The sequence below is a fragment of the Lepidochelys kempii genome, chromosome 22 (assembly GCF_965140265.1).
Source record: "Lepidochelys kempii isolate rLepKem1 chromosome 22, rLepKem1.hap2, whole genome shotgun sequence".
Classification (NCBI taxonomy): Eukaryota; Metazoa; Chordata; order Testudines; family Cheloniidae; genus Lepidochelys; species Lepidochelys kempii.
Genome location: NC_133277.1, coordinates 19,526,319 through 19,552,292, shown reverse-complemented (window position 1 = coordinate 19,552,292; position 25,974 = coordinate 19,526,319). Strand labels below are relative to the sequence as shown.

At 50.1% G+C, this 25,974-nt stretch overlaps 1 protein-coding gene across 5 annotated transcripts in view; it reads left to right on the top strand.

The window, feature by feature from the left end:
• Positions 1-25,974, top strand: part of BCL9L (BCL9 like) — a 91,400-nt gene that overhangs the window by 11,067 nt on the left and 54,359 nt on the right. Inside the window, exon 2 of one of the 5 annotated variants that reach the window (XM_073320635.1) lies at positions 21,800-21,954. The exons of 2 other annotated variants lie outside the window; for them this stretch is intronic. The gene's annotated coding sequence lies outside the window, so the exon portion shown is untranslated. 2 more of the 5 variants (XM_073320634.1, XM_073320638.1) reach the window with 2 other exon arrangements.

Sequence of the window (25,974 nt, the reverse complement as noted above, 5' to 3'; positions counted from 1 at the left end):
GAGAGCATAACTGGCTGGGATGGGGAGGAATTGTTTGGGGTGCTCCAAGGGAGAATGGCTAGGAGCCAGGGGATGAAACTCCAGTTGACTTTCTGACATGAACAGTGTAATGCCCTGTAGTGTAGCTGCCTTCATTCCTTCCCTTGGTAGGAGACCATCCTGCATTGGTCCCGAGTGGAGATTGGGTCAGATGAGACATAAGTGGAGCTAGTCTGGCCACAGCTTAGGCTCAAGCATGGGTGGTTAGACTGAGCTGAAAGCTGCTTGTGTCCAGTGTCTGCACAGCCATGTTTGAACTTCTCCCTGGCAAGGAGAGAGAGAAACTGGGGAGAGAAACAGGGCTGGATTGAGCAAGTTTCTTCTGCCCCCCCTGTCCCTTGGACATAAACAGGGCAGCAGCTCCGAACTCCAGAACTGTCACTGAGGACAGCTTGGGGGCCAGCTCGGTGCTGGTGGTTGTTCAAAAAATAAGTTTTGCCTCCAGAACTCTCTGCCTCTCGGGCTGTGATGTTTTTGAGAGGGGTGAAGCTGTGGTTTAGAATGAGCCCTCTGGATGGCAAGAAAATTGCTGAGTAGCTAGTTTCCAGGCTGCCGAGGACCAAGCCAGGGCCCAGCTTGGCTGCCAGAAGCAACAGGCTTGGAATTTCCTCTGCCTGGTGCCAGGTCCTCTCAGGCTGGCCACTGCACTTCTGATGGGGCCAAGGCTCTTCCAGAGCCCCACGGAGGGGTGTGCTCCCAGAGCAGGGTGGGTTACACTTAGAGCTCAGAACCTCCTCCCCATTTTTGGTGCCTGAGAGAACCTCCCTGCATTCTTGGGGCCTGGTTTCTATTTTCTTTTCCAGGGTCCAAGCTGTTTTGAATTATGCAGCCTGCACCTCCCGCGGGGCTCCCGGAGCAGCCGCTTAATGAGCTGAGCTCCTGACAAACTTCACTCTGGCTCTGGCTGCGCTCGGAAAATTTTACAGCCTTTTCAGAGAAAGGAAATGCCAGTAACGTCTGTCTCTTCTTATTTTTATGAGGGGGTCCCAGTTGAGTGGGGGATGGGAGGCTTGGAAAAGAAGACAGGAAGGATTTTGTATAGCACTTATGGCCGTAACCCGCTGCCCCCCTCAACCAATGTGCATTGGAGTGGGGATGCTAGTGATTGGTGCATGGTAGAGTGAAACTGTCATGGCTGCACCCTTTCAGAGCTGTGTACAATATGGGGTAAGACCTGTAAAGGGCCATGGGGGTGGGGAACATGGTGGAGCAAAGGAGATTTCAGAGACTTGTGCAGTGGGAACAGGAAGTACCCACTAAGCAGTGACAGGCCCTGGGGAGGCAGGAGTGTGAATGATAGTGGCGTGGGACCAGGCCACCAGCCTGGATTTCATGAAATACTGAGCCCCTGTGTACCTGAGCCTCTGGCTTTCTAGTGGGAAATAGTTCTGTGGGGACAGGCCCAACAGCTCCCCTTGTCCCCTGCAGCGCACAAACCACCTGTCATCTGTTGCTGTGTGCTTAGCAGAGCTGGAAGGAACAGTGAAAGTTTGCCCCCAGCTGGCATACTGCTGACTCAGTGGGAGGGAAGGAGAGGGGAGGAAAGTCTCAGGTGCTAGGAATTGGGAGCCACATATGGGTGGATAATTTTGCATTGATGCGTGAACTTGTCCAAATGCTCCTCACACAGACAATGGGGAACTCTGCTACTGGCTGCCAGGATAGTTACTAGTCATTTAATCTTTGCTAATTATGTGTTTAAATGAAATATAAAAACCAGAGTTTTATTATTTCTACTGTGGCAGCATCCAGAGGCCCCACCCTGCAGAGTCAATTAGACAGCCCCTCCCCAGAATGCATTAGTGACATAGTGCCAGGCAATAATCTCATGGGGAGAAAGGGGTTAGGAGCAGCACGGCCCTTCTTGACGCAAGGAAGTCCAGGAGCCTGGTCTGTTCACAGATTGAATCTGCTCCCCAGGTGGCTCAAAGTCACTCCAGAACCCGGGGGTGATTAGGATAGAGCATGTCTGAGTGCACTGGTGGTGAAAGGTACCAGAATACTATCTCTGGAGACTGACATCCTCTCTATTCTCAGAACATGCACAGATCAGGCTGCCCTGTGTTGTCCTTGTCCCCTTGTTATGGAGTGGTCTCAACTAGAATGAAAGGGGAATGCAGACTCTCTGGGACCTCTGTTGAGACTGCCAGCAAGCGATCAGTTGTGGCATGGTCACTATCTCCTGGAAGCCACCAGTTTGCTTATAGGTAATCATTCAACAGCTGCCGGCTGGTCACATTGGTGTTGTGGTGGGCTGGGTTGGAGGTGGCAGCCTGGAGTTGAAAGTCTCTTGTTAAGGAGGCAGACCTTGTGAACTCACCCACTCCTCTGTGAGGGGCCCTTTGGACTAGGATTTAGCATGGCCAGAGTGTCTGGGCAGGGGGTTGCCCACGTGTCCATGCCTTGTGATCAGGCTCCTACCCTCGCTGTGTAGCGGCCTGACATGCAGCTTCTACCTTGTGTGCATTCATGGTGTCGCCGGTTCCTTTCTCATGGCCCATAGGGATCTGTAGGGAGGGGATGGGGTGGAATTTATAAAAATGCAGCTGCCTGGGGAGATGCACAGCCCCTTCTCTGGGTGAAGAGGTGTTTCTGCATGATCTGTAGGTATCAGCTGTTGCCGGTCAGAGTGAATGAGCATCAGATGTGGGCAGTGCATTGCCCTGGGTGGATGAAGTCTTGTGTTGGTCCCGCTCTGAGGGCTTTGTTTGTTATTCGTGTCAGGAGCGTTGCTCTGGGTGGCTATTTGATGTGGCAGCTTCAGCAAGCCTGGCAGCCCCCAAAGCAAGTTGAGGAGTGGGGAGCAGGCACCAGAATTGTGCCCCATTCCTTCCTCTTTCAGCTGCACAGGGACTGGAGGGTATATCTCCCCAGGGCAGTGAGTGATGGGCCACCTCCCCTCCCCAACCTGGGAAGTGAGCAACAGCCTCCCACTTTCTCTAACAGATTTTATGGGTGGAATCTGGATTTTATTGGGCTAAAGCTTGGAGACTGGGTGCTCTCAAATCGCCCCTCCCTCCCCCAGCTGCAGAGTATGAATCCAGCCATCTCAATGTTTCCTCGCTGAGAACCAGCACTGGACCTCCCCCTTCAAACTTGCAGCTGCCACTGGTGTCTGGTTTCAGGGGAATAGCAGGGTGGGATGGGAGCAGCACGGGGTCCCAGGTGCTCCTGGGATGTGACGTGTTTGTTATTCTGCAATGTACCATTTTACATCAGAACTAACATGGTCTGGGGCCTGATTCTAGGGGCAGCTAAGTACCTGTAGCCCCTGTTGATGTCTGCACTTCCAGAACTAAGGCCCAAGTGACTCTCAGGTCATGCCCGGGTTTGGGCTGAGGCTCAGTACCTTTCAGTGCCACTTGGTGAAGGAATATTGAGTCTGTACTGGGTTATCTTCACATCAGAGTGACAGGGCTGATAGCGGGGGAGTGGAAAAGTTTGGGTCTGAAAAATGAGGGAAGCAGCCATTCTCTCGGCAATGTAGGTGCTTTGCTATAAAGCACAGAACTGGAGGTGTGTTTGAGGGTACTCTGTGTATGTGAACACGTGGGCGGGGGGAAGTTTCTGGATGCAAGTACATACAGTCAGGGTTGGGTTTTTTGTGTCTTTGGTTTTTTGGGGTTTTTTTTTGCATGCCATGTTGGCTTCTGGCAGTCTCTGGAAGCGCAGTCTAAATGACCTCCATTAAAGCCCAGAGTCGGAGACGGACCCTATCTGCTCTCTTGGGCAGAGCTGTGTTCACTAGGGCTCTGCTGGTTTCAGGATTCCCTTGAACATGGTGCACAGGAGTTGGTTTTTGGCCAGGAAAAGGATGGGTTAGTCTGTATCCTGGTCTTCATGGAGAAATCCTCCCTCTGCACCACCAAAAATCCAAGACTGATGACCTCCACTGTGTACATAACCAAATTCTGAACCCTGTTCTACAGGGCCTGTTGTAGAAAAGGCCTTGGAGGGGTTTAAATGACTCTCTCATTGTCTGTTACTTATAGAACAAAATCTGCCACCTGAGTTGGTTGCTGCTGGGTTTACAGAAAAGAGCAAACTCCTCACTTTCCCCCACATTGGCCTGCTTCTAGCTTTCACTCCTTGGGCAGCTACCACTGAACGTGTGAAGAGAGCTGCTAGGGCTGTGAGCCACCAGACTTCTTCCAGAATGGAAGCCTTGGTGGGATGGCACAGCATTGGGGTGGTTGGGCATGAAATGGCTGTTGGCGTGTGTACCCCAGGCCTCAAGAACATACAGACCATGTGGTTTCAAATGGCTGTATCTGTGTGCTACAGTGTCAGTAACTGCCCTGGAGACTGGGAGTTGAGACTTCTCCAGGTTGACAAATATCATGCTTTCAAACAAACAAACTAAAAATTTCAGCAGATTTTTTTATTTGCATGATGCCAGCAGTGGCTTCCCATTTTATAGTCTTAAATTGCTGAAGTGGATGTTTTGTACTTATTTCTTAGTTTCCTAATTGTTAGAAGAGTTTCAGTTTTTACACAGCATTTTTTTTCTACTAATAAGTTTCATATTTAAAATTCTTTTTTATGCTGAAAAAGATAAGTCCAGGCCTTTCATTAGCATCCTTGCTGTGAGAACAACACAAACTCAAATGCAAAACAGATAAGCAAATAGCTTGTGCTATATTTACAGCTGATAACACTTTCTGATGTATTGAACTTCCACAAGTCAGTAAAGTGGCAGTGCTTTGACCAGGCTTTGCTCCTCCATCGGCATTTGCGTGCTAACATCAATGGGAGCTCCTATGTCACTTCAGGTGCTTTTGAAAATCTCAAGGTACCGTAGGTACCTAAATATGGAGTTAGAAACCAATTTTTGAAAATTTGGGCCTGTGTATAAGAAAAGTCACAATCATTTTGTTAATGTATTGAAAGTCCAAACTTTTCTTTGATAACACTGAAGCTGTTTTGTTTTGAAGTAACAAAGATTTTATGCCACTAAGAGAAGTCTCTAATAAAAATAAAATTTTAGCTCTTGATTGCTGCTAATGCTTACGCATGACAGTCACTGGGACTCTTCCTCAGAGTAGTTTCTACTTAAATGTTTGCAGGGTCAGGATCTTAAGTTTCAATATTTTGTTTAGCCAGTTTTGTAAAATTAAAATAAAAGCCCCTGTGAGCTGTGGCATTTAAAATCCCAGCATAAATCATTCAGTTTATTAGAAATTTTAATCTAAAGTTGCAGTAGCACAATTTTTAGATTAATTTCAGAAAGCCTCAACCACATTTGAACAAATCTACTCTGGGACTTCTGGGTTCTCTTGCGGGCTGTCACTACCTTGCTATGAGCCCTCTCTGTGCACCAGTTTCCCCATCTGTCAAAGGGGAGAATACTTGCCCCTCTCATGTGTTTGCAGGTCCTGGAAGGTGTTGTTGTGACACTGCAGCGTCTATACTGCACTCTGTATCCATCTCACCAAAACCAGCTGGAACAGTAAGTTGCCTTATGTGGTATCTGGCTGTGATTGGGGCGTGGATGAAGGTGGGCTGAGGTTCAAATTGGGTAGGGCTGCAGTGATGATTGGTTGCTTGGAAGCAGCAGGAAGTGGTGGCAGGGGTAATATCAGCCCTCCCCCTGTCTAGGGAATTTCCACCTCTTGCTGCTTAGGTTTGCAACCTAAGGCCGTTGTTGGCTGGGGCCCAGTGGGATGGCTGGGTCTGTAGTTGCTATTTGTAGCTGTATTTGTGACTGTTGTCAGGGCACTCAGTGACTCGTATTTTCCTTCTTGTATAAAGTGGAAGAAGAATTAAGCTAATAAACACACCTGGAAAATGATCTGGAGGTGCCTGTTGCTCTTATTGTTTCTTCTACCCTTCCATCACTTTATGGACAACAGGCCTTTGCCTCCTCACGCGCGCATCAGCTGGCTATGGTATCTGACTTGTTAAACTCAGCATTCAGCTCAAAGTCTTGTTTTTCATCCGTCCCAACATGAGGGTCAGATGGATATGACCATGGCCCTGCCCTGCTCCCACAGCAGAATTATGGTTGTCCAAACTCTGTTTTGAGTCTTGGTCTTATATCAGTGGGAACACTTCAGTTCACAAGGCTAGTTCCAAATATATGTCTCTTGAGTCGAGGTCTGAGGAGGAGAGAGATTGGGATCATAGCTCAGAGCAGGGGGAGCCCATGCTTTGCCCCTGACCCCAAAGGTACCCTGGCAACTTGCTAGGAATCACAAGCCCCAATTTAATTTTGCATATAATTAACTTTATATTGAGAATCCACACCTGCCCTGATACTTGCTGATGCCTCCATCTGCCCTAGGAAAAGACCAGGAATTGTTTGATATGAACAGCAGTGGAAACAAGCTGAGGGAGACCACACAATCAGTGATTGGGAAATGGGTCTGGGAGTCCAGACTCCTGGGTTTCATTTCAGGTTTTACTATGGAGTCCACCGTGTGGCCTTGGCCAAGTCTTCCCATCTGTAAATGGAGGGCAGCTATACTTGTACTCAGGGTTTTAAGGTCCTTGGGAATAATACAAGCCATGAGAGGGGAATCTGGCCTTTTTGGGCTGTTTAGTCTCTGCATCTATGGGGGCACATGGGCTAGGTTCAGGATTTCCATCACTAATGGGGGCTCTGGTGCCATGGAGTAGGCTCTCTTCCCTGGTGCTATCTCTGCTCCTTATCCCCTCTCCATACTCTCTTCTCCTGGGACTCTTCATCCCAGGTGGCACAAAACAGAGTCGAAAGGTAAAGTGGGGGCTGAGATCTAGAAGCTTCTCTCTGCCACTGTGCCCAGCAGGATGCGTTACTAGGGAGAACCTCAGTGCAAAGCTTCCCCAGGCTGCCTCATACTGCAGCAAGGGAGCAAACCTTCTCTACCCAGAAACAGGAAACCAGAACCACGTGGGCTGCCTTAGAGCCCAGCTGATTCCTCACGTCTGCAGAGAAGGGACTTGGCTTGGTCTAGATTCTCTGGCTTCCTGCCAAGGAGCTGACTGCTGCATTCTGTATCATCTGTTTGAAAAATGGAGGGGGAAAACACAGGCCTTCACTCCCAAGTGTATGTGGGAGGGGTGAAATTGTAAACCTGAATAGTCCCTGACAGGGGTTAGAATTGTCTAGTGCTTAAAGTTGGGGACTGGGAGTCAGGACTCCTGGGGTCTTTTCCTGTTTCTCCTAGTGACATACTGTCACTATGTCTGGCATCTATGCCACACGACTGTGAGGTGGGGAGGGGTTTCAGTAACTGTCTGTTGGTTACGTTGAGATGGGGCAGAGTATTATCTACTAGGTCTGGGGGGGCTCAGGCCCAAGTGCAGCCCTGGCACAAGGGCCTGCAGCTCCACCGAATACACTGAGAGAGCCACTTGTGCTGTGTCTGCCTGTGATTCCTGGTGCAGGACTGCTGGGTTTTATTGTGGAGCTCTTCCCTCCTTGGATCTAGGTTCTCCAATCACTGTCCTGATCTCTTTCTCTGACCCTGAGTTCAGGGTCCTGGGATTTCTGCTTCACATCTCGCACAGCAGTGGTTATTGGAGGAAAAAGGCAACTTAAGCTTTCTCAGTACAAACTGTCATGTTTGTTCAATTACAGTGCAGCAGCAGTGGCACAAGCCCCTGCCTCCTTCCTATTGCTGGGCTGGAGCAGGGTGGGCCTTTGGCAGACATCTGCTGCCTCCTCCCCCAACCACCTCTTGGTAGGCAGGCCACAATGGCTTCCCACTGAACTGAGTTGCTCTTTACATCACTCCCCCACCCCAGCCAAAGCTTCCGTCCGCTCTGATGGGCTCCTTCACTGGACCTTGAAATGGTGGTTTCCCTGGAGCTGGCTAATATCCAAGCAGCTTTCCCTCTCATTGAATGATAGGTTAAAAATCTAGGGAGGAGGATGGAGGCGAAAGGCTTCAGGGAGCCTGGGTGTCACTTGCTCCAGTCTGGCTTGTGACAGGCAAACCTCCTCCAGGCTAGTCTCCAGTTGGAGCCCGGGGCCCCAGACATACGTGGTCTGGGACATTTGGAGCTTGGATTGGTTTGGCTGGAGTAGATACAGGTGGGGGTCAGATGTGAACTTAAGGCCACATACCAGAGTCTGGTGTCTGGCTCAAATGTATCCCGTGGAGGGTGGGGTTGCCAATACAGTGTGTTGCTGCGGCTGCGCAACCAGTCCCTTTCCCCAAGAATGAGTGTCTGTTTCCTCCTACTGTGTCTAACTGGGGCAAGAAACTCTCTCATATTCCCCCCTCTGCCTCCCGGTGGTCTCGAGAAAAGCAGTTAATGGATCTCTTCCCCTGTGACAGTGACCTGGAGACTCAGTGCCTACACAAGTCACAGAAGCAACTCCAGTCCCCCAGCCTTGGAGTGCTTTTGATTATTATTATTTTGGCCTCTTGCTGCGCTGGGTCCCTGTGTGCAAACATACAGACGCTCCAGAATGGTGGCATTCTGTGAGTATGTACATGGGGCACCAAAGGAGGGGAAGATGGTGGTAGTCTGAAGTCCAACTTTTGCCTTCTCCCCAACCTTCTCATTCCTTGATGCACATTCTCTGAGGCTCCTTAGCTATAGGGTTTGTGCTTCTAGCCTCAAAGCTCCTCTGGAGATGGGTATGTGCCTGTTGGGGTGTGGCCTACGATGCCATCCCATGTGCAGCTACAACAGAGACAAAACGTGGTGGAGAAATGGAAAATCTCTTGAGAATTCAAGTTCCCATCTCCCTGCAGGAATTTTAATGACAGGTGGGAGGAGGGGGAGTATGACCTGGAGCACTGTCACTAATCACCATTATGTAACTCCTCCTCCCAAGAGAGGGTAGGGAAGAGCAAATAACAACATAAAGGGGCAGCTGGCCTGTGAGCTTTGGGACAGCCCAGGGGTGAGATGCATGGATTGTTACTCAGAAGAAATGGTAGAGGATAAAAGAGGGTGCAGCAGTGGTGACTGTAAAGGTAGGTTTGGAAAGAAGGAGCTAGAGGGATTGCAGGTGGGCAGAAACATGAGAGTTTGGAAATGAGGAGTGAATGGATGTGGTGGGGGATTTGCTGCTTTGTGGAGGGAGTAGCATGATGTGTGTAAGAGAGAGCTTCAACAGGGCTTTTACAAGAAGACACAAGTCTCCAGGTGGAGGGAGATGGAGTTGATTTTGCTCATAGTTACCATCGTCTTTTCAGTTGGTGCAAGGAGGTGGAAAAGCCCAACAAAAGCCCCTCCAAGCTCAGAGAATCCACTGCTGACATACAGAATAAAGTAACCGCACCTGGCACATGAGTTATCAATGACATGTCACACAATGCCCCTCAGTTTGTCTAGCAAAAAGCCTGTGTGCGGGAACAGTGCCACCCCTTGCCAGCACTGGGCACCGGGCAGTAGCGGAGGGTGCACTTAGAGGCACAAGTGAATAGTTAAATCATACAGGAACATACTTAGCTTGGCATTAGAATGAGACCAATGGGTGGGACCATTTGGGGGAACAAGGAAGTGATGAGGTAATTAGATCCATGGCATTGACCTAAGCAACAGCTAGGGTCTCAGTGTGAGAGAAGGGGGTGTTTCTGGGCTGGCAGCAGAGGCTTTTCAAGGGAAGGGCCATCTTCAGACATGTTGCTGGGCCATGGCACTTAATTACCAGGCACCAACAATGAGTGTGGTCATGTACAAAACCAAGAAGGAGGTGCTGCCCTAAAGAGCCTTTGTTTCATTTTGACAGGGACTAGCAGGGCAAGGATGGGGCTTGGGGGAGGGGGAAGACATCTGGGCAGTTGGTGGGGCCAGGGCCTGGAGGGATCTCTTTGCAGCTGGCCAGGGCACTGCAGGGAGTCCCATGCAGCTGGCAGGATGGGAGCAGGTTGAGGTGTATTTTTATATTAACTAAGGTGCTGAACTGCAATGATTGGGATCAGCCCTATTGCATTAAGGAGGAAGTGAGTGGGCCACGGTCACACAGGAAGAGCTGGGATTAGAACCAGCCCATCCTTCTTGATGGCACAACAAGCCATGTAAGGAAGATGAGGTGAGTGAAAGAGCCTGAGGCCCCTAGGAGATGGGTCTGTGTGTGAGTTCATGTGACACGTGAGGGATGCTTCTGAAAACCATAACGGAACTCTCTGCCTCATTGTTTGCTGGCAGATACTTGGCTAAGCTGGGGGCCAGAAATGTGCACACATGTCCCTAGGAAAGGAAGTCGAAAGGCTTCATGAAGCCAGGCTCTTGCCTGAACAGGTGATCCAGGACTATAGCATTGGAGGAGTGAGATGGCAAAGCCCTTCCCACACTCAGTCAGCTGAGCTCTGTCCCAGAACCTGGAAGGAAGGGACTAAAGAGATAAGGGAACCTAGGCAGATGGTGTTTAAAACCTCCCCTTGGAAATGGGAGCGGCGTCAGCAGCCTGAGGAGAGGCTAACACACTTGTGTTTACCTGAGATGCTGGGGAGAATCAGAAAGTCCATGTAAAGGCCTGTTGCTGGTCCAAAGGGGAGCACAATGGAGCAGAGAAAAAGCCATCTTGGATATTGAAGTCACTGTGGGGGAAAGATGGCTGGTGTGGAGACACCAGGGTTAGTGCCAAGATGGCTGCTGATGTTGGCATCCTTATCTCCAAGCTGGAGGAAAGAGGGCTTGAAAGCTAGAAGCCAGGACTCCTGGGTTCTCTCTCCGGCTCTGCCTGTGCCTCCTTGGCCCATTTGAGATGCAGTAGTAGGATTACATGGGAGTTATGATTCTAAAGGTCTTTGAGATCTGGGCTAGAAGGCACTGGACAGAGCAGAGCATTGTTCATACTGATGTTAGGAACCCACTGCAGGAGGGAAGATCAGTGAGTGCACAGAGTGTGGCTGAGCTCGGAGTCTCGGGACATCAAGGGCCAGAGGCCTGTAAGAGAGTGACTGGGGTAAATTGGGGACCTGTGGGAAGAGGACTGTAACTTTCAGCATATTATCTGCAGTGGGAGAGGGAAGGCTCTGTGTCAAGGCCTAGGGGAAACAAACCGGGAACCAAGCTTTTCCCAAAAGGCTGGTCACTTAGCTGTGTTCCTGGGAAGGGAAGCATAGGCCACCATTTCCAAGGGGGACTGAAACTATTTGAGCTGGTGTGCAACGGGGGTGAAGGAGGTGCCAGCTCAAGTCCTAGGAGAAAGGACCATGCATGGCAGGGATTTCCTTATGCAGGAGCATAGGACAATCCTCCGTGAGCGACAGGGAGGAAGCACTGTCTCTAGGGATTACACTGCAGGGTTCTGTGCTGTGCTGGAACAATGGGTCCTGACCCAGATGGGGTCTCCAGGTGCTGCTGTGATTTTAATGTGTGGGAGGTGGGGGTTTCAGGGAGCGCCAGACCCATTGGGCTGCCTTGTTCTTCTTCAAGTTGATGCAGCCATGTATTCTACTCAGCCAGTGCACCAGAGCCAGAGAATTTTCCTGGAAGTACCTGTGAGAGACAGTGCTTGCACCTCATCTCGTAGCACGTACGCAGCACTGCCTTGACCGTCCTCAGTTTCTTCTTACCGTCTGTGGCTGGAGTCAGAGCTCTGACTGGTTCCTAACTTCACAACCTCTCTCTTCCTTGGTAATTTTTTTCTAATTGTATTTAGTTAAGTAGTACTCTTAGTATAGTTTTAGTTAGACTTAGCACTAGTTAGATTTAGTTTAAATATTTCACCAGTGATGCCCTCACCAGGGTTTAAACATTGTCCGTCATATGGGGGAATGATACCCAATAACAGTCCCCACACACGATACTTGCTGTGTTTTGGCAAAGCCCACACCAAGGAGTAGGGTTCAATTTGCAAATCATTCATGATTTGTCTAAATCTTTGTCTAAAGAACTACCTGGTGAAACAAGCCATGTGACCTGCTTTGGCACCAAGGCCCTCATCAGAGTGGAGGTCACCCTAGGGTTCATAGAATCATAGAATATCAGGGTTGGAAGGGACCTCAGGAGGTCATGTAGTCCAACCCCCTGCTCAAAGCAGGACCAATCCCCAACTTTTGCCCCAACCTCTCCCTTGGTCCAATACTTTGCAAGGGCTGTGTCATTTATAGCCCCATTGGCTGAATGGGCTGCTAAACCTGTCTGTCTGCACCACACCCTGATGTGTCCCTTCCACAATTAGTGGAAGTGGGGCTGGTGCCGGGCTCTGCACAAGGAATCTCTGCACAAGGAACTTTCTCAGCACCCTTGCTGTCGGCGCTGCTGATGTTACTATGGCAGGACTCACCACCCTCTACTTCAGCAGCGTTGGCCTCCTCATTGCTGACTTCAGGGTGGACACTACTTCTGACACCAGAAACAACGGATGTGTACTCAGTGCCAGCAGTACTGTTTCCACCGTCGGTGCTAGTTCTCTCTTCGTTCTGGGCTACAGATGATCAGTCTGATTGCTCACATGCTTAGGGCTAGCTCCACCTTTGTCTCCTCAAGTTAGGGATTCCTCAGCATCCAGGTCGGGATCATCCTCCTCCTTCTCTCCATTGCTTGACCTGTATAGGCTGTTCATGCAGCATTATGAGTACTAGGATTGGTGCTTGTGTTGTGGTCGGGACAGGGACCCCTTGCCTGTGTCCTACTGGCCACCAATGTCCTATCCATGCCAGGAGCCTCCACGGAATCCATGGGATGCTCCTTGGTTGTGGAGGGCCCACTCCTCAACAAGCTCTAAGGAGAGATCATCAAGTATGTCTATGGCAATGACTATCAACACCCACTGCAGGCCCAGGCACTGGTGAACCTTCCCCTCAGTGAGCCTCTAGAATCATCCTTCCAAGTCAGTCAGTCCTGGAACAGAGTCTGGGGGTGGCACAGCTAAATGGTTTTTCTTCATCCCTGGATGATTCTACTGTGCCTGGCTTTTCCTCTCATTTGACACCAGAGGATTTCAAGGCATACCAGGACCTTTTGCAGCATGTGACTGCTTTCCTGGGTATTTAAGCGGAGTTTCTGCAGAAGAATACCCATACTTGGATATCCTGCAGCCATCTGCCTGTGGCGTGTCACCCGCCCTATTAATGATGCACTAATGGAGCCTGCTACAGTTCTTTGGAGAATGTCTGCTTCAGTACCGCCTACGGCAAAGAGCTTGGAGAAACGCTGTTTTGTCCTGGTGCAAGGATTTGAGGGATTTTACTCTCACCCAGCCCCAAATTCCCTGGTCGCAACCACAGTGAACAATAGAAGTCAGCAGGGCAAATTTAAGGCCACTCCCAAGGATAAGAACTCTAAATGAATGGACTTGATGGGTAGGAAGACTTATACCTTCTCTTCCTTGCAGATGTGCACTGCTAACTAGCAGGCATTGCTGTCCAAATATGACTTTGTGAACTGGATGGCTATGTCTAATTTTGCAGACCAGCTGCCCAAAGCCTCCAGGGAGGAATTTCGGGCACTTATCTCTTAAGGCTGTTTGATAGCTAAGACTTCATTGCGGTCTATGCTGGATGTCGCAGATACTTTGGGCAGAGTGATGGCCTTGGTGATGACCATGAGAACGGCATCCTGGCTGCAGAATTTGGGCATTGATCCCGATGTGCAGCAGGCTGTAGAGGATTTGCCCTTTGACAGCCAAGAGCTTTTTTTGGACAAGACTGAATTCCTTCGAGGACTCCAGAGCTACCCTACAGTCCTTGGGGGTGTACATCCCAACAGTGCGGAGGCGCCGCTACAGTGATCAGCAGAAGCAACAGCAGCAGTATCATCTGCAGCACATATCTGGGCAGACTGTCCCTCCCTCGAGAGGGCAGGACTACCCCAGAAAGAGGCATAGGTCCCAAAGGAGGAGGCATTCAGGTCTGGAGTTTGGCCAATCAACAAGCTTTCCCCTGGTGCCCCCAAAGCACCCATTTTGACTCCTTGGTCCAGAGCAGTTGTCTAGCCATTGCTCCCTTTTCCCTAGTTCTTCCATCTGGGGAAAAGACTGGCTTGCTTTCACAATGCTTGGGGCTCGATCACCACTGACAGCTGGGTCCTAAGCACTGTCAGATTGGACTATGCCATCCAGTTCCTTTCCAGCCCTCCCACCCATCCTCCTTCCGAGTCCCTCTTCACAGACTCCTCTCATTTGATTTATCTTGGCAGAGTGCCATTTTCAGTACATGGTGCTTCCTTTCGGCCTCTCTTCTGCCCCTCAAGTTTTTAGCACATGCATGGTTGTGGTGATGACACACCACAGGAAGAAAGGAATCCACATCTTTCTGTAACTGGATGACTGGTTACTGAGGAGCTTGTCCAGAGAGGAAGACTTTTCTCACAACAACACTACACTGCACTTACTTGACTGCCTGGGTCTCATCCTAAACACTGGGAAGTCAACTCTAGTTCCTGCTCAGAAAATCGAGTTCATTGGGCCCCAACAGACTCTACGAGTTTGAGAGCTCTTTTGGCAACTGACTGTTTTCAGGTGATTTACCACCTTTGCCTCAGTCTGCAGTCTCTGCCTTCCATGACAGTTCGGATGTGCCTGGGGTTCTTGGGCCACATGCACACTTCCATGCAGGTGGTACAGTTTCCAAGGTTGGTTTTTTGCCCTCTTCGAATGTGGCACAGGACAGTTTCCTGTCTGACTGTTCACTCGTTGGACAGATTGGTTTGTCTCCCTCCACTGGTCCTGGACTCCTTCCAGTGATGGATGGTTCTGGAGAATTTTTGTCAGGGCATTCTCTTCATCTGGCCCTTACCAACCAGGTCCCTTGTCACCGACACTTCCATGATGAGCTGGGGAGCACATCTGGGGTTGCTGAAAGTTCAGGATCTATGGTCTGAGCAGGAGGTGTCACTGCATATCAACATGCTGGAGCTTCAGGCTGTCTACGATGCCTGTCACATTTTTCTGGACCATATCAGGAGCTCAGTGGTTCACATACTTAAGGTTAGGAGTACTTCTGGCACCTTAGAGACTCCTGTTGTGCCACAAGTACTCCTGTTCTTTTTGCGGATACAGACTAACGCGGCTGCTACTCTGAAACCATACTTGAAGTTGTATTAAGTTCTGTATTAAGGAGAGTGTCACTCCCATAACTTATCACTTGCCCAGGGTCCAGAATCATCTTGCAGACCATCTAATCAGGAATTTTTTCCCTGAGTCACAAGTGGTCCCTGAAAAAAAGTGTCCTCCTGGTCATCTTCGCAGCCTTGGGCATTCCAGTGATTAACCTGTTTGCTACAAAGGACAAGAAGAAATGTCTGTTCTGCTCTCGAGGGGCCCTCAGTCTGGGCTCCCTTCTTCTTTCATGCAGCTGGTGTAGAGCAGCAACTACAATTTCACCTGAAGTTGATTGAGCCAAATGGCTACATCAGGAGTAGCAGAATTTATTGCAGTGATGCGTCCTTCATATTTATAAATTGGGCAATAGGTAGTGATATGGTCGATGGTCTGTTGTGGGCAACCACGCTTGCGTGCCAGGGAGTCCTTGATTTTCCATTTGTGCATTAGATGTCCACATCTACTATGGTTGGTTCGGATTCGGTTCAGAGTTGACCAAGATGACCATGGAAGGTCAAACCCAGGAACCTTCTGCATGGGATGTGGCACAAGATGCTTATTTTTTAAGTCTTGTTTAGCCCAATCTGCTTTCCAAGCCTCTTCCTGATTGTAGCTTGATTTCATGAAGCTAAATGAATGTTCCCAAAAAGTCTTGCAGGACTTAAGACATTGTGGGGGGCATTGTCAAGATCTTGGTGGACAGGAAGACATCTGTTTTTCCTGGATTTGCTGAGCTTCGTGGAACGTCACTGCAGTTCGGCGTATTGGCGGGGGAGCGATGTTAGACAGAACAGGTAGTCATGGTGTTGGAGTTGACTGTTCCCGTAATGCAGTGCATTACTATATTAATCTGAGTGTCCAATGCCAAGGTAGCAAGATTCTGAAAAGGGCCCCTTCATCTCCATCCTTTGGTCTGAGGGCTGGTTCCTCTGTGGGACCTTAACGTGATCGTAGTGGCTTTGATGGGACCTCCGTTTGAGCCCCGACATCTTGTCCCTTTCTGCTTTTGTGTCAGAAGACGGTGTTCCTGGTAGCGATGACATCAGCAAAGAGTGTGAGTGGCAGGCTCTGTTGCCAGAGCCTCCTTATACACAATTCTCCAAGGACAAAGTGACTTAACTACCGCACCCCAAATTTTTATCTAAAGTGGTTTCTCTGTTTCGTTTGAACCAGGCAGTTTATTTACTTGGGTTCTTTCTGCATTCGTTGATAGAGGAGCAATGTCTCCGTGCAATAGCTGTCAGTCAATGTCTAGCCTTCTGTCTGAACAGACTAAACTGTTTCATCCTTGACCTTGTCTGTTTGTGTCATATGCAGATCGTATGAAGGGACAAGGGGTTTCCTCACAGATGACCTCTAAATGGATGACGTTCTGTATCAAGACTGTATATGAAATAGCTTCAGTTACACCCCTCAGCAGGTGCGAGCTCATTCTACAAGAGCTCAAGCAATGTCAATAGCATTCCTCAGTGACGTCTCCATATTGGACATTTGCAGACTGCTACGTGGTCGTAGACGCGTATTATTTACAAACTATTATGCCATTGCCACATCATCAACCGCAGACGCAAGTTTTGGTAGGGCAGTCCTGCAATTCTTTTTTAGGTAGACTCTGAGCCCCACCTCCTGGGGTTGGTACTATTTGTGAGTCACCTAAGTGGAATACATGGCTGCAACTACTCGAAGAAGAAGAAGAAATGGTTGCTTATTGTAATGATGGTTCTTCAAGATGTGATGCAGATGTGTATTCCACGACCCACCCTCCATCCGCCCTACATTGGAGTCTGGTCTCTGGGCATTTGGTGCAAAGGAACTGAGGGGGTTCAAGGTGCTGCCACCTCATGTAGCCAGAGGAGGGGCTAGGTGCGGATACTGCTAGGAAAAATTCTCACGCTCTGCTGCACTAAGTACAGAATACACATCTGCGTCACATCTCAAAGAGCCAGTTACAGTCAGTAACGGTTTCTTCTTTCACATCCTAAAATGGACTATGTCTCCTGTGGTCTATAATTGTCATTCTCTCCCATCCCTAGTGCTTGCACCTGAGCGTGACTAGTGCTGGGATAGGGCTAGGTTCTGGGTACAGCTTGATCTCTCACTACAAAGCAGATCGCTCTGGCTGTTCTCTGCTCCAGTCTTTCCCCAGCTTGGTGCTGGGCACTGCAGCCCTAACATGTCAGGCGCTCTTGGCGCCTCTGATCCTTGCCGGTAGTTATGGTTGTTGGTGAGCTGGGAAACAGTTGAGATTTATATGCTGGTGTTCTGACTCCAGGCCATGGGTGCAACTGACGCACTGGCTCCCACAGCTGGGGAGGTGCACCTCTGCTCCTGTTCTGCTGATGTCTGCTTCTGAGCTATCTCCCCTATCCGCAGGCTAGGGCCTGACTGAAATGCAAGCCAAGCAAGCAGCTGTTTGGGGTCCCCTACCACCTCCTCCACAAGGGGGAGAAAACAACTCATTGCTAGTCCCCCTCCATCTCCTCTCTTCTCCTCCCCCCCCCCCCCCCATCAAGGGAAAGAACTCTTAGACGATTCCCCACCACCTTCCTGGTGTTTTGAGGGGAGCATATTCTAAGGCTTCCCCAGCTGAGGATCATCCTCCACCACCACTCCATTTTTTTTTTATCCCAGCGGGCAGCGTTGTGCTTACTGGGACAGACACAGCGGAGCCGTTGCCATGCAAAGGGTTAATTCTGTGCAGCAGCTTGCTGTGTGCTGCAGGAGTGGTGTTTAGCAGCTTGCTCCAGTTGGCTTCTTTCCCAGAATGCTTTGGAAAAGCACTGACCTCTGACCCCCAGTACAAACTGAGCCCAGCACGTGGGAGGGAGAAATTACTCCCAGACCTTCAGGCTCCAGAGTTAACAAGCTGCGTGCAATAAAGCAGCCATTTTTTCCCGACAGTCACTAAATCTCCCGTTTTAGTTCTACTGCTAACCCCAGCTCCCTGCCCCTCCCTGCCTCCCCCCCAATTCTTTTTCCTGGAACAACTTCTCCAAAGGTGACACCAATCCAGTAGCCCAAGGGCTTGTAGCTCTGCAGATCTTCAGGGCTGCTGGTTCTAAGCTCTGAACCAGGGATCTCATTGTGGAAGACGTTGTTAGACTTGGCGGTCAGTCAGCCTCTTGTTGACTGGTCCGGCTGCTTTCTGTATAGTGCTATGAGCACTGGGAAGCCTGCATGCCTTGTCAGGGCCTCTCCAGAATGATTCTTCCAGGGAGTCTCTGCACCTGCCAGTTTTCTCCTCGACCCCCTGCCCAGCGTGTGCACATGTGGAATTCTGTGCCTGCTCTATGGACTGAGACGCCTCACAAAACTTGGAGGTGTGGGGATTGGTGCTTGTGTTGCCGATAGAGAGGAGTATTGTCTACAACGGTCCACAAAATGCCAATTGAAAGGGCTGGATTACAGTAGCTCATGGAGTGACAATATTGTTTTAGTGGTAATATCAGGAAATAGGGAGTCAGGACTCCTAGGTTCCATTCCTGGATCTGCCACTGGCTTGTGCAATTCCTTAGCTTCTCTGTGCCTCAATTTCATCATCTACAAATGGGAATAAATATACAGTGGCCACCTTAACTCTTTCCAATTCCTTAGGTAATTAATTTCCCTCCACATTCTCTGCAGTGAGTCTAGAATTAATTCTAGCCGAGCTGGCCACTTTCTGTGAGTGATTGCTGTGCGGGAGATGCAGGAGACTTCACCAACTAGTACTTGTAAAGCATGCAATCTGTGCACCAGAAATCAGAGAGGTGCCAGCTGGTGCTCTTTCCCTTATGACTTCACTGATAGCTCCAGGTGAGACTGTAAGCTGTGTGTGTCTGGTACTGCGCTGAATACATCGGTGCTTAGCATTGCCGTACAGGTAGTTCCTGCAGCAGAGGGTGTGGGGAGTTATTCATGTTCGAACGGCACTTGGAGAACAGTGTGCACTCATTATGAAAGGCTGCCGTGCCATGGGCACTACAGGATCCAGATAAATAAAATAGGAGTCAACATTTAAAAACAATTACTTCCCTGCTCCTACTGCTTATATGCAGATTCCTCAGATGGAACTGTGGGTCTCCCTGAAGGTGGAGAAACACCCGCAGTGTGCAAGCTTTGGATCCACAGACCCGGGACCTGTGGATCATTGCACTGGCAAGAAAGAAACCAAGTCATTCTCACTTCTAGACACATGCACAAAGCCAAACACGCTTCTCAGGAATAGCTCTCCCACTGCATATTGCTTTGACTTGGCTATTTTTCCACTGTAAGATAGACATTACCAAGATTAGGGGAGCACGTATCAAACAAGTAGTACTTTCTCTCAAGCTCTTTCAAGATCTTGAGGGATCTGCAGGGGGAGCAGATGTTAGTTTAGCCTTGGGCTTTTATTTTCTTATTTTCAAACCAAGGCGTTTTCAGAGGGTAGTATGGTGGCCAGAGACCTGTGCTGTGTTTCCCGAGACCATACTGACAAAGTGTGATAGAGAAACCATTTTTCCAAATACATGTTGGGCTGGTCTACAATCCATTTGCAGTCAACAAAAAAGCACATTCATCTGAATCCCCTGCTCTCCCCTCTCTGAGAGCTGGGTTTTGTTTTTAAATCTATATGGCAGGAGACCAAACTGGCTGAGTCAGTCGGCTGGCTGGCCACCAGAAATAAAAATGTGGTTTCTGTCCCCTCCCTCCTTCTGCCATCGGTATTTTTTTTCTTCTTCACTTAGCGACAGTTTCATGTATTCATAACAAACCTCTTGCTGCCTCACTCTTTCTCAGGACCAGGACAAATGGAAGCTGGTTTTTGTTCTGAGAATCAGTCTAAAAGGAAAAGGTGCTATGAGGCAGCTTGTTTTTGTGTCGCTCTCTCTAACCCACAGTGATGGAGTTTCTGAAAGGGTGGGAGGCTGCGTGCTGAACTCCTGGCCCCAAAGGGACTCTGGACATTTCAAATTCTAAAGCTAATGCTCTGCACTTTTCTAGAACCTTATCTGCCAGTCTTCAAGTGTGCAGCTGGTGGTGCCTCCCCACACCCATGATTACCCCCATTTTACTGACAGTTAATGGAGGCACAGAGAAGTTGCCTGAGGCCACACTAGCTAGTTGGTGTTAATCCCTTTCTTCCTGTTGTACCACAGGAGGCCCCCTGGCATGGGGTTGCTGCACCAGCCACAGGGCAGGTGTTTGGGGAATGAGAGAAGGTGAGAGGTGAAAACTGTGATTTCTAAATGTTTACAGTGCAAGTAGCCGGAATGGCACAGAACTGGGGAGGCTGTTTGAAAAGAAACTTGGAGTCAATGTTCACTCTTGAGTGTCCAAAATTAGCAGCCTAAATACAGGAGGCCTGATTTTCAGAGGTCCTGCATACCTACCCCTAGTTCCAAGTGGCTGAATGGCAGTCGTGAAAATCAGCCATTTGCTTCTGGAGGTGCCTGGCTTTGGGCACTTTAGTGTGAAACTCTTCTAGCCTTGGTGTCCCTGTGCCTGGCTTTTCCCCCAGTGCTGGGCTTCGCATCTGGATGGTAGAGGGGAGAGTTCATGTGCCAGTGGCTGGGGCTCGGTGGCGGTGCTTGTTTCTATGCCTGCCCATCCTTGAGGTGCTGCGAGGAGCCATTAGTTAATGTTTGTGCACTGGAAAGCACTCCGAATGCTAAGCATTATTACCGTCTCCAACAGAGGTGAGATTGCATCACTCCCTCCCAGGCCATCGTGCCAACTCCCAGGGCAAAGTACATGAGTCTGAGACGTGCACACACACCCAACATGCCGGGGTGGGGGTGGGGGTGGTGTCTTGGGTTGTATATGAACAGCAGCAGGAGGGTTTAAGAGCCTCTCCCTGCTATTGACCGCATTCATAGGTCTCCCCTGGGGTCTGCTAATTCCCAGGGGAGAGCACCCAGCCTTGGAAGTGCGGCTTTTCTCCAGGGCTTTCAGAAAGGCTGCCAGCCTCTGCACTTGTTGCATACCCCCATGTTCCCTCAGAGGAGCATTCCTGCCCAAAAGGTTGTTGCTCTAGCAGGAATGGCTCTAGGCCTCAGGCTGGTTGGGTCAGAACTGCACAGCCTGCTGATGGCTTGGAGGGAGCTACCTCCTATGGGTCCCAAAATCCCACATGTGTCTCCTGCTTTTCTGACACCCTAGGGGAAAGATCCCACCTTTGGCTCACTTTAGGGAGGAATAGTAACATTCAGGATGGGGCTCTAGAGCAGTGGTGGGCAACCCACAGGCTGCATGCGGCCCATCAGGGTAAGCTGATTGTGGGCTGCGAGACATTTTGCGATGTTGACTGTCCATGGCCATGGCCCCCCGCAGCTCCCAGTGGCCATGGTTCACCTTTCCCGCCCAATGGGAGCTGCGGGAAGCGGCGGCCAGTACGTCCCTGGGGCATCCAGATCTTAGCTGCTTTGGGTACTTCTAAAGCCTGCAGCTCTATATCAGACACAGCCACTGCATGGTTCTGTAGCTGGCTAACCATAGATGACTCACCGCGTGGAACATCCAGGGCTATGGCATGTTAGATAGCTCTAGATTTGGCTGCTCTACATTGGGTGGTGAGCTAATTGTGTTTGTTTGAGTCTTTACCTTTGCTGCTCGTACTGCCAAGGTCCTTGCTCTGGACAGGTCTTTTCAGGAATCCCTTGTGGATGAGTGGTATGTGCTTTCTGTCAGCCCTGCACAGAGTGTGATTATCACTAAAGGGAATGTTGTAAAGACCTGCCTGTGATGGGGTTGTGCAGGGATTCCAGAACACATGCTCTGCTGGAAAGTTCAGTAAGTTGCTTTGCCAGCAATGGCACCTGGGATCCACAGATTTGGCTGCATTCTCTCTGCTTCTCTTGTCTCCAGCAATGAAGAACTTGCCCTGGGAGCAGAGCTGGCCATCCAGTGGAAAGCCGAATGGGCTGCAGCTCGCTATCCGCTGCCATGCTGGATCCAAAGGAGGAAGAAAACTCTGGGTGCCGGTGTGGTCTCTGGGTCCTGGCTGCTGGTGCAGGGATCTGGTCTGTGGAGCAAGTAAAGGGCTGTTCTTCTAGAGCATGTGAGGCACTGACTGGGCTGCAAACATGGGCCCTCAGCAAAGCAGGAGGTTTGGAGCCCTATCACCCTTCCTGGGCCATCACTGCAGTGTCATTATAGATGAGGTATCCGACTTACAACCCAGGGCAAGACAGTTGGGGAGGTTCAGGGCCACCTCCCTATTGCTTGTCACACCAGAGTCTCTCCCCCATCAGGCCATGAGGCAAGTTTATCTCTATGGCCCAGTCAGTCCTTAGTGCCGCTTCTGAGATGGGCAAGGGGGCCAGTTAGTACCAGTGACTGCTGATGTGGAACCCTGAAGACTGGGAGCAGATGCAGCAAACTCAGCCCTGCAAGATGATTGGGGGGGTTTCTAGTGACTATCTCAAAATACAGCTTGACTTGTCTCTGTGCTGTAGCTTCATCTAAGAGGATCATCCCAGCTGGAGCATAGACTCCATTATTAGGTTTTATTTGTATTCTGGTAGCACCTAGGGTCTGACTTAGAAGGGGGTCCCATTGTGCTTTTTGCTGTGCAGGGTAGTAGATCTTGTTGCTCTCTGAGCAGCCACCGGATGCCTGGATGGGGTGCTGGAAGGCAGTGCTTTGCCCCTCTGTAGCTTGCAGGGACAGGGTGCTGTTACTTGGAATGGATGATAAGGTCCTGTCCTCAATGACCGAGTCACTAACCCACCCAAACTGGAGATGCCCTTTGAAAATAACAAGGCAGCTCCTGGATGCTCTCTGATTGCAATGGAGTGTTGGGTTTAATGCTGGCACTTGACCACTCTTGTGTGGCTCTGTTGGGGAGGCTCCCTCTGCTGGGTAACTAGGCAGGATTTTTCTGATTACTTTGGAAATTTCTTAACAGGCCACAGTCCCTTCTCCTTTCTGTGTGTCCTGCAGGAGGAGGTGCCAGCCAGGCCCATGTGCCAACATGAGGTGTGCATGTGCAGTGGCATGTGGCAAATGGGAATGCAGAAGCACTCTCTAGTGGTCTGAGTGTCCACGTGGAGTGAACAATTGCAGCAGGGAGGGGAGTGTGATTTCCTTTTCAGAACTGGGAGCCAGGACAGTCTCTCGCCCTGGGCGGCCACGCTCTGGCCATGGAAATATTCCTACCCTCACCACCCAGATACATCTAGATGTGGGGAAAGCGGGGTGCATGTGAGGGAGGGAGCATTTGGTTCCTTGTGGGCTGTGGTTTGGATGTTGCTGGTTTGGCTGTTGCCTGTCTAACTTCAATAGTGCTTCTGTGGGCAGCCCAGTGACATGTTCCGGGGGAGTGGGGAGACAGTGGGTGGCATTGAAGCAGGTGACTGACATCTCTTGTTGCTGCCAAGTCAGCTCCTTGCTGCACTGAGTGTTCATGGCTGCCCTATGTCTCCATTTTTCACCGTGTGCTGTATCAAGAGCGGTGTTACATGCAATCAGACTCCCATTGGGGTGCACAGGAATTGCGGTGCACAGCACCTCACAGTAGCAGCGCTTATTTAACAAGCCAAGGAGACTCCTTGGGGTGTGATTAATTTTCGAATGCAAATTGGCCAGTCGGTTTCTGAGGCAGATTTTCTTCATTTGTGTGTTTGGATTTTATTATTACAAATGCACAAATGCTGGCAAATGCTTCAGCCTTACTCTGGCTTCTGTGTGCTTGAGCGAGGGGCCTGCATAAATGCAAGGAGCCGGTTGGCTGCTGTTAGCCATGCGGGTATTTGAGCATATTCATACTGGTCTGAACTAGTTTGCTGCTTTCTCACATAATATATCACCACTCAGTTGCAATCCGTACTTCCAAGGCAAGGAAGGAGAGAAATTGATTTACTGTTTTTATTTTAGCAGAAGAGGATGTGATGGGCTAAGAAATGGAAAAGGGGAAATAAATCCTCTTGTAAAGAGAATGGACTGTAGTATATTTCACTCCATTGAAATGAAGTGAACTTAAGATGTATAAAGAAGGTTGGGAATGCAATGAAGAGAAGTTGCTGGGGCTTCTCGTGGGTCTAAGCCGTAGGTTTCACCTCAGCCCCCTGTGCTGCACAAGGGAAGCTAGACACTAGGGAAATGGCTCTCCTCGTCCCTGAAGGTGTCTGTTCACATATTAAACCATTTTCCTGTTTTGATTCGATGGCCCTGGCCCTGTGCACACTACGCAATGTTCTTCTTTGAGTGGTGGTTCTTATCAATTCCAATCAGGTGTGTGCGTGCGCACGTGCACGGTAGCCGGAAAATTTTTTCCCATAGCAGAATCTATCGGGTTCATCCGGGTGCCCCCTGGAGTCACACCTTCATGGCGCTCACGACTCTACAGCGGTCTCTGTCACTAATGACGGACGCATCAGACTTGGGCTGGGGAGCACATCTGGGAGACCGCAGGACTCAAGGCCTCTGGTCTCAGGCAGACCTGGGTCTCCACATAAACGTCAGAGAGCTCAGAGTGGTGTGCCTAGCATGCCAGACCTTCCAGGCATACTTAATGGGCAAGCATCAGTCATGGCGGACAATACAACAGTAGTGTTCTATATTAACAAACAGGGGTGTACACTCCTCTCTCCTGTGCCAGGAAGTCCTCATGCTGTGGGGCTTCTGTGTAGAACATTCAATACATCTGCAAGTGTTGTACCTCCCTCGGTGCAGAATGAGCTGGTGGACCACCTCAGCAGGTCGTTTCACAGCCACGAATGGTCCCTTTGCCCAGACGTCGCGATTTCAATCTTTCAGAGGTAGGGCTTTCCCTAGATAGACCTATTCGCCACGTGACGCAACAGGAAGTGCCAGCAGTTCTGCTCCTTCCAAAATCACAGCCCAGGCTCTCACGCGGACGCATTCCTCCTCCACTGGGGAGGTTGTCTCCTATTCGCCTTTCCGCCAATACTGCTTGGTCACAAGGTGGTACTCGAGATCTGGAGGGAACGAGCTCAGGTCCTATCGATAGGGCCAGGCTGGTGCTATTGGCACTGATACACATCTCTCCTAGACATGTCCGTGGAATCCCCAATCACCCTGCCGCTCTTCCCGGACCTTCTGGCACAAGTTCATGGCCGACTTCAACATCTGAACCTCGAGTCGCTTCACTTCATGGCATGGAAGCTCCATGGTTGAACCCAGTGGAGGTTTCCTGTTCAGACCAGGTTAGACAGGTCCTCCTTGGCAGCAGAAAACCCTCTACGAGAGCCACATACCTTGCCAAGTGGAAGAGATTTTCAGTCTGGTCAGCACAGCGCCATTCGTCCCTGACACCAGCCTCAGTGCCACTTACTCTGGACTGCCTCCTCCATTTGAAGCAGCAGGGGCTTTCATGGCCATCAATAAGATAGCACTTGGCCACCCTCTCGGCCTTCCACCCTGGCGCGGAGGGCCGCTCTGTTTGCTAACCCTATGGTCTGCCGGTTTTTAAAAGGGCTTGACAGGCTGTACCCTAACGTCCATCAGCCTGTTCCTGCCTGGGACCCCAAGCTGGTCCTTTCTAGGCTTGTGGGACCCCCCTTTGAACTGTTATCAACATGCTCCCTGCTCTACCTCTCTTACAAGGTGGCGTTCCTGGTAGCGATAACCTTGGCCAGGAGGGTGTCTGAACTCAGGGCCCCAACATAAGAGCCTCCCTACACTGTGTTCTATAAGGACAAGATTTAGCTGAGGCCTCACCCTGCTTTTCTCCCAAGGGTTGTGTCGCAGTTTCACATCAACCAGGACATCTTTCTCCCAGTCCTACCCTAATCCTCATTCCAGCGGCAGTGAGCAGAGACTACACTCCCTGGATGTCCGCAGGGCGCTGGCCTTTTACGTCGAGAGAATGAAGCCGTTCAGAAAATCAGTTATTCGTGTCAGTGGCGACCAGAATGAAAGGACTGTCTGTGTCGTCACAAGGCATTTCGTCATGGATAGTGTCCTGTATTTGTGAGTGCTACAACCTAGCAGGTGTTCCTGCACCTCCAATCGCTGCACACTCCACCAGGGCGCCGGCTTCATCAACAGTGTTGCTGGCATAGTGTTGCTGGCACTCA